The 12394-nt window shown below is 44.7% G+C and overlaps 1 long non-coding RNA gene across 1 annotated transcript; it reads left to right on the top strand.

Annotated features, from left to right (window-relative positions):
- Positions 1–9199: 9199 nt before the first annotated feature.
- Positions 9200–10439, top strand: LOC309525253. Its single transcript, XR_014216120.1, has 2 exons — positions 9200–9374; positions 10331–10439. It is a non-coding gene; the product is annotated as an uncharacterized lncRNA (long non-coding RNA).
- Positions 10440–12394: the final 1955 nt, after the last annotated feature.

The raw sequence follows: 12394 nt of genomic DNA, 5'->3' as shown, positions 1-12394 counted from the left end.
AAAATGATGGTTTTCTTGAGTCAAAATGAGAGTATCCCTAAACATTTTCTTTAGAGAAAAAAAAGTACTGGCTACCAGTTGACCTAGCACTGGGATTTTCTGGGTTAATTTTGAACTGCCTTAAAGAAGTTGCCTCACTATAAGCATGGGGCAATTGTACAGTCAATGACTGCTTCCTAAAGTTGGATATGATCATTCACTACCAGTTGTTCATTGTTTTCTCTGTAACTATCAAGGGATCAATTGCTTTCACCTGTCACAAGCTACGAATTCCATGCCGAGCAAATTTGTGGCTGATTTAGTCATTTGAGAGCTCTAGGAGTTTGACTGAAGTCCATTTCCCCTGGAAAGCCAAAAATATTGCCGAACAAGGCCAAATGAAATATGATTCGACCCCTGTCTTTTATGTCTGTAGTTTGAAAATGTTTTGTTAATCCCTTGCCAGGTTTTGGGGTTTGTTTTCAGTAGGCTTCAGGGCTAAAAGATGGGGGGAAAGTCGTATTTTTCTGGCAAGACATTTTGCCCACTCAGGAGAACTGGAGTCGTTCCTAGAGCTCTAGATATTTTACAGTATTTGAACTTTGGTTTCCTCTATCATTTGTTGTTTCTGGCAGAGGTAAAGATGAACTATTAACCCATTATTACGAATAACTTATAATAAGGATTATTTCTATTACTTTACTTCATGTGTCAGAATCAAGAGTGACACATGTGCTAATTGAGCAATTAGTTTAGCAAGAGAGAAGATCAAGCAACATGGATTTTCTAGTTTTTTAACTTAAAATCATAACAAATCATAACTTGGGTTGTGTATAATGTCTGCAGAAATGAGAGTGTCAGGTTTTTGCTACCACTTCCTATTTCTACTCGTCCACTAGGACACACATGTTGTTGTTGTTGTTGTTGTTTAGTCGTTTAGTCGTGTCCGACTCTTCGTGACCCCATGGACCAGAGCACGCCAGGCACTCCTGTCTTCCACTGCCTCCTGCAGTTTGGTCAAACTCATCCTGGTAGCTTCGAGAACACTATCCAACCATCTCGTCCTCTGTCATTCCCTTCTCTTTGTGCCCTCCATCTTTCCCAACATTAGGGTCTTTTCCAGGGAGTCTTCTCTTCTCATGAGGTGGCCAAAGTATTGGAGCCTCAGCTTCAGGATCTGTCCTTCCATTGAGCACTCAGGGCTGATTTCCTTCAGAATGGATGGGTTTGATCTTCTTGCTGTCCATGGGACTCTCAAGAGTCTCCTCCAGCACCATAATTCAAAAGCATCAATTATTTGGCAATCAGCCTTTTTTATGGTCCAGCTCTCACTTCCATACATCACACACCTAGGGTATATTATATGGGTGGCATATTATCATGATTATTACAGTTTTAAATGTTAATTTGAACATTGCAAACCTTTCTCAGGTTTTGGGCTATCATTGGGCAATTTATTTTATGGCAGATTTTTCTTGGTTTTCCAGGAGAAATGTTAGCTGGTTGTTTGCTTCAAGGCACCTATCCAATATTTCAGTACTGAACTTTCTCCTAGGTTGCACATAGCATCAGCAATACAGTGAATAATTGCAAATGCCTTCTGTTTCCTGAGAACCACAGATGCATAGATGTTCACTTACAGGAAACGTTGAATCGCAGGGCTCCAAAAACTGTGATGGCATTGTTTGAAAATGCAGTGTGTTCATGCCTTTCACAACCTGGCAAATGTGAGATTATGTAAATTACTTTCAAAGGCATGCTTCCTTTTAATATGCAGATAACATCTTGAGAAAACTGAGTGTTGGGTTGAAGCCATGTCTCTTTGAACATTAAAATATTTTTGTTTATTCTTTTTCAATGAGCGGACTTCTGAGTTTTCCAAAGTTCTAAAGCCATGCTCAACCAGACCATATTTCTGCCTGTTACATCTACACTCAGAAGGTCAATTTATTTTTCTTATCTATTTATTACAAATTATTATAATATTTATTATAAATATTTTATACCATACATCAAGTATCATTTATAAAATTGTAACTAGTTCCTGGTTAGTTGACCCCCCACACACACACACCAAAAAAAGAGATCACATTAAAATGTAAGTACATTTCCTTGTGTTATAAGGCACATTTCAGGATGATTTTCTTCTGTATGGCAAACCTCACTCCAATTTCTTATCACTGCAGAGTTTGCACCTAATTATATACCCTTGCAATCTACTTCAGCTGTCAGATATGTGGCAAAGATCATTTGTGGGTAAGAACAGTATCAGGAATTACTTCAAACATTTATGTGGGGCTTTACCGATGGAATTTACACCCCCACAACATTATAATGCAATTTCAGGTTACCGGTACTTACAATTTCAAAGATTTTAAAGAGTCTGAGTAAAGCCCAAGAGGGCTTGAATAGATGTGGCCACAGCAAACCTAACAGCTATAAATGGAAATTCCAATGAACGGTTTCCATGATACTTGATGAAGCCGACATTTTTGAAGCTCTGGAATTGTTCTGTTTCCTGACTATCAAATTCAGGGACAGCTCTCAAAAGCACAAATGAACAGCACCCTCTTACGCATGTTTGCTCAGAAGTAAGTCTCAGCCTTTGTCTCCATTAGTCTGTATTTTCTAACCTTTTCTTACCCTCTGACTCAAAACGGCTGTCTATTGTTCTCCACTCCCAGCTAGCTTATCCCTGACCCAACCCAACCCTGCTCCCCAGAAAGGGGTGGAGATAGGATGGATTACATCCTTCAACAAAGGATGCGTCTCAGAATTTGGTCTGCTGGCTTGCAGTCATTCTGGTTTCATTAATCCTCTGCTGCCAGCCCCTCCCAACTTACATTTATACTGTTGTAAGTTCACACATCAAACAGGTCCCTGCCCAGATCTTCCACCAGCACCTCCATGGAAGGCAAAATCTTCATCTCTTGTTTCCTAGGCAGCTTCTGAATTGCTCATATTGGCTGGGATGCTGAGAGCCTAATGCTGGTACTTCCACTTTGTGCTGTCTTGTGGAGTCCTCCTCTAGATTGTCTCCCAACCATCTGGACTGGGTTTTGAGTGAAGCGTGAAGGACCACAATAGGCTTGCCATATGTCAGGAAAATTCCTGGCATGTCCTGGTTTTCGGGTGGAAAAATGGCATCAGGGCGGAATTTTGCCGAAATGGCAAAATGTCAGGGGAAACCTGGATGTACGAGATATGGATCTATTTTTGGGGTAGTTGATACTCAACTTTGTGAGTGTCAGGAATTCTACTTTTTGAAATACGGCAATCCTAGACTGCAATGACAACCCCAATACCTTTGCAAAAACTCTTTATAACCTAGATAGTTGTTGTTAGTGGTGCAATAAGGCAGTTTTTAGGCTATGGCTAAAGGTGGTGCTGTGGGTTAAAGCACAGAGCCTAGGGCTTGCTGATCAGAAGGTCAGCAGTTCAAATCCCCGCGACGGGGTGAGATCCCGTTGCTCAGACCCAGCTCCTGCCAATCTAGCAGTTTGAAAGCATGTCAAAGTGCAAGTAGATAAATCGGTACTGCTCCAGCGGGAAGGTAGAAGCAGCTTAGTCATGCTGGCCACATGACCCGGAAGCTGTACGCCTTCTCCCTCAGCCAATAAAGCGAGATGAGCACCACAACCCGAGTCTCAATTGGACCTAATGGTCAGGGGTCCCTTTACCTTTACCTATTGGTAAAAATGTAAAGGTAAAAGATAAAGGACTCCATGATGGTTAAGTCCAGTCAAAGGGGTTTGGCGCTCATCTCGCTTCAGGCTGAGGGAGCCGGCGTTTGTCCACAGACAGCTTTCCAAGCCACGACTAAACCTCTACTGGTGCACAGGGGACCATGACGAGTGCCAGAGTGCACAGAAATATCATTGTCCTTCCCACCAGAGCGGTACCTATTTATCTACTTGCACGGGTGTGCTTCTGAACTGCTAGATTAGCAGGAGCTGGGACAGAGCAACGGGAGCTCACCCCGTCATGGGGATTTGAACCACCGACCTTCTGATCACCAAGCCCAAGAAAGTCAGTGGTTTAGACCACACCGCCACCCGCTGATTTTATGGAGTTCCCCATTTTAGATGGTGATGTGCATTCCTTCACTTATTTCTACAGCTGCACTGATTCTGCTGAATGGGGTCCCAGACATGTGCCTCCTATGCTGCTGGCGCCACTGAAATTTAGGAAGCATTTCCTATCACTCAACCCTCTATGTACTCAACCTACTGTCTCTTTCATCTACCTTCGGCAGATACGACGCTGACGGCTCACGATTTTCAGGCACAGAAATTCTTGCAACCTTTTTTTCCCAAATAAATAAATAAATAAATAAATCCCTCCTCGGGTAAATTAAATGCAAAACAAATGTTTCATCTCCTTCCCACCATTTTTAATTGAGTTTCCAGTCTTCCCAAGACAACACACAGAAGCGCCTCCCCAAGCTTCTGGCAACTCACCAAGTGGGAACCCTCCCCTTAAGACAACAGAGGGGGAGAGCAGACACTGCTGGCTTCTTGACTGAGGCAAGAAGCATCCAACTTCTGTAGCCTTCTTGATGCACACATCAGGAACACCGAAGGTTGACCGTCTTCCCTTATTTTGATGAGTTGTGCTCACCTTGAGAGGCAATGCATATTCTAGAGGCTCACAGGCCCGTAGGACATTATGAATACACATCTTTCAGCTACTGTAATGCAGATGCATATATTGCTTTCAGCCAGAAGTCCCCCCCTTCTCTTTCTCTTTCTCTCTCTCTCTCTCTCTCTCTCTCTCTCTCTCTCTCTCTCTCACACACACACACACACACACACACGTTCTGTTCTTTAATCCCTTTGGATCTCAGACTTTCCATGGTGGAAACTAAACTCCTGTATTTGCTTAATGGGCATTTGGGAAGAGTCCAGACACATTTTCACAGGATTCTTTCCCTGCCCTCCCGACAGAACTGTGGTTTTGCAGTGGAATTCCCTCCGAGCCTAATTTACATCGGAGGAGGAAATGGGTCTTGCGCAATAAGTCTTCTTGCATTCAGATGCTATTAAGTGAACATTATTCATTTGTGAGGAGGAGTGGACAGAGGAATGATATAAGGTTTGTCAAGAGGCCAGTGTTTTTAAGCTGCTCCACTCCATCCCCCAAGAGCCTGGCTATGACTTTTCTGCATTCAAAACCCACCCTCTCCACATCCCCTATTTCTCTAGCCAGGATTCTAGTCTGTTCTAATTTTTTGTTTTTTATTATGCCATATGTGTAGCTTGAGGTTATATTGGAGCACATAAATCTCGTGTGAGCCACAAAACATTAAGCCGCCATTATCCTTATAATTTCATTATCTCCGTTTCTCTACCCTACAACATTTTAAACTAATTGAACACCCGAGGTTTTCCTGTGAAGTTTATTTCCCAGACTTTATTAAAGTACTGTTGAGAGAGTCAAAAAACGTCTAGAGTCAGCATTTCCTAAAACATCCCGATTTATTAAAGCAGGGGGGATAAAATGATAAAGAGGGCCAAAATGCTAAATTGTTCTTATCTTCCTTCGTGCATTTCTGAGCTGTGTGTTTTAAAGCTAAATTTCCGTGGGCAGGGTGTGTGGGTGTGGAATATGAAACCTCCTTGGTGTATTTTCCTTGTTATAGTATTTTGGGAAATCTTGGTGGTTGTTTCCTTTCAGCTTAGATTAATTTTTATTTCTTCACACGTTCAAGTTGTTCGGCCTCTCGGATTGTTGCCACACAAGCTGTCCCTTGCATTTAATTTATGCAGCTAATAGCAACCCAGTGCTCCTGGAGCAGCCTAAATGCATTTGTTCTGAAATATCTGTCGTAATACTTGCCTCCTGAGAATGAGCAGGCATCTGTAGCTATAAGGGCAAACCATTATATAGTGCCTGATGCAGACATCCCTTGTTTGTACAGTGGTACCTCGGGTTAAGTACTTAATTCGTTCCGGAGGTCCGTTCTTAACCTGAAACTGTTCTTAACCTGAAGCACCACTTTAGCTAATGGGGCCTCCTGCTGCCATCACACTGCCGGAGCACGATTTCTGTTCTCAACCTGAAGCAAAGTTCTTAACCTGAAGCACTATTTCTGGGTTAGCAGAGTGTGTAACCTGAGGCGTATGTAACCCAAGGTACCACTGTATGTGTGGTGCCCTAGTACATAGGGAAGACCAGTGAACTGCAAGCTCCCACAACATCAGCCCAAGCGGAGCCCCCCCTTGAGGGGACAGCCCTCCAAGTTCCAAGCAGCAGGCAAGTAGAAGAAACAGAGCCCAAAACTGAGTAGCAATAGGGCAGCAACATACCCCCTGAGTACACATGGTAGCATCATTGGCAAAAACAGACTCTCACCTGTACTCCAACTAGGACAACTCCCATCACAAAGCCCTAAAGAAGCAGTCATGTGGTCATAGCCAGGGAACACTTTGGTTCTACGTGACCTCCTTGCTAAGCACCGTAATTTAAATCACTGAACTTGTAAACGCTTGTACGCATTGCTATGTGTTTAAATTTGATTGTTTGGTCACCGAATTCTAGAGAGAGCTCTAGCAGTTCTCATGTGGTTGGCTAATGGTCACATGGGAGGTATCTAGTGAAGGAGAGGCTCCATTTTATGTGGAGCAAGACGACTGTGTTTGGGAATCCACTGTGAACACTGCTAAGTTGAAGAGAGCGATGGAGTGCTTCTTGAAAGAAGAGCTCCTTTCTTCTCGAAAGAAAGAGAGCAAAGCTGTAGGAGAAGGTAAAAGTGGAAATCTCTCATAGGAGCTTCAAGGCATAGACTCACTGAGATGCAGAAGGCTGAGAGCTGAGCAATGGGAAAGTGGTGAAGAAGAAGAAGAAGAAGAAGAAGAAGAAGAAGAAGAAGAAGAAGAAGAAGAAGAAGAAGAAGAACAACAACTCAGACCAGGAAGACATGGACCTGTGCCTAGACAGCTGTGCTGGTCCTGTGGGTAACCGTGAGGCAAGGTCCGAGTCCAGTCTGAAGTCGAGGGTTCAGTAGCGAGGCAGTCCATCAAAGCTGAAGCTGGGTCCAAGGCAGGGAGTTGGGTGAGGTCAGGAGCTCTGGCAGAAGAGCAGGACAGGGTGCAGGCAGGAACTGGCTACCAACAATGTTGCTCCCGCAACTTGGGACTGGGCTGGCTGGCTTTTATCTGCCCCGAGGCATAGGGCGGCCCCCGTCCACAGGTGACTCGCCTCTCCTGGCCTGGAGGCGAGCACTCCTCCTGCGGGAACTTAGTTCCCTCCGCTTCTCTGCCCTGAGCCTCTGCAGCTCAGGAGAAGCTGGAGGGTTACTGGACCCAGAGGCAACCTCCTCTCCCCCTGACGGGGCTGAGAGTGGAGCACCTGCAGGCAATGGGTCCTCCATCACCTCAGGGGCCAGAGCAGACTCAGCTGATGCCTGCACCTGAGGAACCAGCACAGGTGAGGACCCTTCAGGCTCAGGCCCCAGCCCCGGCTCAGCTGGTTCTGGAGGCAGGGACTCCTGTGCAGGCTGGGATCCCTCAGGTTCAGCCTCCGAGTCCAAATCCCAGGCCATCACAGCAGCATGGAGGAAAAATTAAGTGTGGATGAGCCCCAGGATTTAGCATAGGGCACTTTTTCTTTGTTGCAGATTTGATGAGTCTGTTTCTCTTTTCATGTATTCATAGTCTTTACTTTTTCTTTCTGTTAGTGAGCATTATTACAAATGTTGTAGCAATATAAATATAAATAAAAAGACATGCAAAGTGGACATGCCTAATTACTAAAATCCCCATGCCACCATCGTGTGCATTCTAATCATCATCATCATAAACATGGCAATAATAACAACAACAATGAATGAATGAATGAAGAAATAAGTGAATGAATGAATAAGTATAGAGAACTCTTTCCTGAATCATTAGCTGGCAAAATGATTTTTCCCAAGGTCTTTTAATCTCATCTCATAAATCAGTCCCTCCAGCCCATTAATCAGCTTTGTTGTGGTTCTTTGAATCCCTTCCAATCCGTTGACATCTGTCTAGTACAAAGGTGCTCAGCGCAGAATACAGAATTATGAATGCTGCCTCTCATACTGGTGCAAGCATGTGACATGACAATGTCTGGGGGGAGTGTAGCTCTCATTAAGGAAAGGAAAGGCACACAAAAACTCAATTCAGAAGTAAACTGCGCTTATTTCAATGGGATTTGCTCAGAGAAGTGTCTAGGATTGCAGCCTCAGAGAGGATTTGCTCAGAGAAGTGTCTAGGATTGCAGCCTCAGAGAGGCAAGCAAGTTCATTGGTTTATATGTTTGGTACACTTCTCTGAGGAGTGTAGGAGTGATCCCGTTTTAACCTCACAGCCCTGTAAAAGGTGTAGCCTTGGTTGGGAGAGAGACAGAGTGATTTGCTCGAGGGCACCCAGGGGAGTTTCGCGGATGACAGTGGCTATGAATTCAGTCCAAAACTCTCTGTCGGCTGTCCCACTCTCTGTCTCTCAAAAAAAAGCACTGCAGTTATTTGACACGGAGTTCCTCAGAATTCCTGCTGGAAAGAGTTGAAGGGAAAGCTTGCTTGTCAAAAACAGAATCTGGGCACCTGAGATACGATCTCACAATCTTTTATATATATTTCAAAAATGCTGATTTTCACAAATTCCGGGACCCAGCAGGAAGAGCCTATGTTAACATTTATAACTGAGGCCTCATTTGCCTCCCTTACATTACAACTGATGTCCAAATGTAAGTCAATAAAATGGTAGAGTTAATGTCTAACACACTGTGGCGATCACACAGGGTCCCCGGACGTTTGACGGTCTATTGATCCCTGTGCCACCACTGTGATCGCTTCCCCGCTGCCACCAACCCGTTTCTCTCGGGTACACACCGAGTCCATACAGTTGTTAACATTAAACCAAATAAACAAGATTATTTTATAAGCCTTAACAAGTTTATGGTTTTGGATAATTTTTCTTGTCAGTTTCTTAATCTTAGTTTCTTTACCAGCCTATACCTTCCTAATACCTTCTAACTAATTATTCCAACTGTTTAACTGACTCCTCTTAACAGATTCTTTCATTCTCTCACAACAAACTAGCCCAACCCACAGACTCCCTCTCCCTTCTCTAACTCCAGACTCACTTTTTAACAACTCTAACTCCTCCCCTTGGGTTCCTATTGGTTAATCATTCTACGCTTAGCTAACCGTTTCCTTATGACCCGGTATGATGTCACACACCTAAGAGGGCAAACGCCACACACACCGACGTCACTAAAGGAGAACTTCCAATATTGTTCCATGAATACGATACACACTCTTAAGTTAGTAGGAGCCCTGTGACTCTTTGTGATGATCGAGAGTCACAGTTGTGGAATATGGCCATCTATCCAGAACTGAAGAGGGGAATATCAGGGCTCCCTTCTGTCAGGCACTGGGCAGAGGAGGAGGAGGAATGGTGGAGACCGCCTCCCCATCCTGACCCTTCCAGGGAGAAGGAAGAGGAAGACAGTATAGATTTACAACAGGGGTTTGAGGGAGGTCACAGCTCAGAGGCAGATGAAGGGAAAAGTTAGGAAATCATGAGAGAGCCAGAGCAACACATGGCTGACACGTTGCCATTAGAAAGCATTCCAGACCTACCATCTCAAAGATCCCAGCGAACCTTAAAAATAGGAGAACAAAGAGCTGATAGAGGGCATGTAGTGGCAACAGCATCTTAAAAAGCAGAGACATCACCTTGCCAACAAAGGTCCACATAGTTAAAGCCATGGTTTTCCCAGTAGTAATGTATGGAAGTGAGAGCTGGACCATAAAGAAGGCTGATCGCCGAAGAATTGATGCTTTTGAATTATGGTGCTGGAGGAGACTCTTGAGAGTCCCATGGACTCTGCAAGAAGATCAAACCTATCCATTCTGAAGGAAATCAGCCCTGAGTGCTCACTGGAAGGACAGATCCTGAAGCTGAGGCTCCAATACTTTGGCCACCTCATGAGAAGAGAAGACTCCCTGGAAAAGACCCTGATGCTGGGAAAGATGGAGGGTACAAGGAGAAGGGGGCGACAGAGGACGAGATGGTTGGACAGTGTTCTCAAAGCTACCAGGATGAGTTTGACCAAACTGCAGGAGGCAGTGGAGGACAGGAGTGCCTGGCATGCTCTGGTCCATGGGGTCATGAAGAGTTGGACACAACTAAACGACTAAACAATAACAGTGGCAACTGTAGAAGTGACAAAGGAGGAATTGGGAGAGACAGGGGATGGAGATTCACTCAGGACAACGTCATTATCCAAGAGGCTGGGTTCTATAGCCCCTTTCTGTAAAGATTGAAATAAAAAAGGACTGTAATAAACTTTTCCCTGTCTTTATACTTCTCTGGGTAACCAGCCGGGAGCCGCTGACAGCATCCTGACACCTTCAAACGGAAAGCTGGAGAGACATTTCCCTGTATTTCACTGGTGTGTCTGCGTGTGAATAAAGCAACCATCTTGGGACAGTATGTGGTGCAGGTATTTCCTACTATATTAGAACCCCTCCAGGAGAGAACACACCAATTGTGTGTGAGGGAGAACCATGAGACACCTATACATTTCAGTGATTTTATACACACAGCAGACTAGAATTATGTCATGGGGAAAGAGATGTCAAGCCATTGTACGTTTCCGAGCACAATTCAAAGTGTTGGTGCTGACCTTTAAAGCCCTAAATGGCCTCAACCCAGTATACCTGAAGGAGCGTCTCCACCCCCATTGTTCTGCCCGGACACTGAGGTCCAGCTCCGAGGGCCTTCTGGCGGTTCCCTCACTGCGAGAAGCAAAGCTACAGGGAACCAGGCAGAGGGCCTTCTCGGTAGTGGCACCCGCCCTGTGGAACACCCTCCCACCAGATGTCAAAGAGATAAACAACTACCTGATATTTAGAAGACATCTGAAGGCATCAGGGAAGTTTTTGATGTGTGACATTTTAATGTATTTTTAATCTTTGTTGGAAGCCACACCGAGTGGCTGGGGAAGCCCAGCCAGATGAGCGGGGTACAAATAAAGTATTATTAGTATTATTATTATTATTATTATTATTATTATTATTATTATTGCAGTGACGTGCAAAGGGGAACGTAGTTTAGGGCCTGACTTTTGTTAGGAGAGCGTTGTTCTCTCCCAATTTGCCTTGGGGTGGCAATGCTGTGTCTGGGCTGAACTGATTTAGGTTACAGTTGTGGTCTCATATAACTGAAAGCTCCTCAATGAGGGGGGGAATCATATGTCAAGGAAGAGGCTCTTTAGGTTTAGGCCCATGCTGTGCAGAGATGAAGGAGTTGTTTTATGGTTGGGTTACTTCAGTGCTGCATGTTGCTTTTAAATAGTTTTTTACTTCTGTGGACATCTTTGAAACATTTGTATAAAGTGCCCGACAAGTTAAGTAAATAATAATGATCAATAGTAACTATTATGTGCCTCTTTCCACAGTCTGGTGAGGCTAGTCAAGTGGTTTACAACAGTGTGAGCTGGACCAGTTATAGGTCCAGCTCACACTGATAAGGTTTCCTGTAACTAAAAGGGGTAAAGCGGACCCCTGACCATAGGTCCAGTCATGGCCGACTCTGGGGTTGTGGCGCTCATCTTGCTTTATTGGCCGAGGGAGCCGGCGTACAGCTTCCGGGTCGTGGCCAGCATGACTAAGCCGCTTCTGGCGAACCAGAGCAGTGCACCAAAACACCGTTTACCTTCCCGCCGGAGCGGTACCTATTTATCTATTTGCACTTTGACGTGTTTTCGAACTGCTAGGTTGGCAGGAGCAGGGACCAAGCAATGGGAGCTCACCCCGTCGCGGGGATTTGAACCGCCGACCTTCTGATCGGCAAGCCCCAGGCTCTTTGGTTTAACCCACAGCGCCACCTGCGTCCCTTAACCAATGACTAGAACATCTTTATATCCTCAAACCACAGAAAGAGCCCCATGGTCTCCAAGCCCTGGTCCCAATGACTATATACATTACCTTGTTAGCATAAATCAACAGACACAGAACAAACTTTCCTGTTTCTTTCTGTTCCAAATGTCTTCTTAATATCATACAATCCACCAGCTGATGTAAAAGTGGGTGACATGATCAAAAGTGACTTTTAAGTCACATTTGACCATGTTGTGCTTCAGAGAAGCAGATATCTTAGTCTAGAGAACAGGGAGGGGAAATGAACCTTTGATATTTTAAAGACAAGAAAATTTATTACGTCTTAAATTCATTTATGCTCCACCTATTATTGTGGCGCTGTGGGTTAAACCACAGAGTCTAGGACTTGCCGATCAGAAGGTTGGTGGTTCGAATCCCCACGATGGGGTGAGCTCCCGTTGCTTGGTCCCTGCTCCTGCCAACCTAGCAGTTCGAAAGCATGTCAAAGTGCAAGTAGATAAATAGGGACCGCTTCGGTGGGAAAGTAAACGGCATTTCCATGCG

This window comes from Podarcis vaucheri, assembly GCF_965113315.1.
Source record: "Podarcis vaucheri genome assembly, chromosome: 1".
NCBI classification, from domain to species: Eukaryota; Metazoa; Chordata; class Lepidosauria; order Squamata; family Lacertidae; genus Podarcis; species Podarcis vaucheri.
Note: the sequence above shows the minus strand (reverse complement) of the source record. Positions and strands in the feature narration are given on the sequence as shown.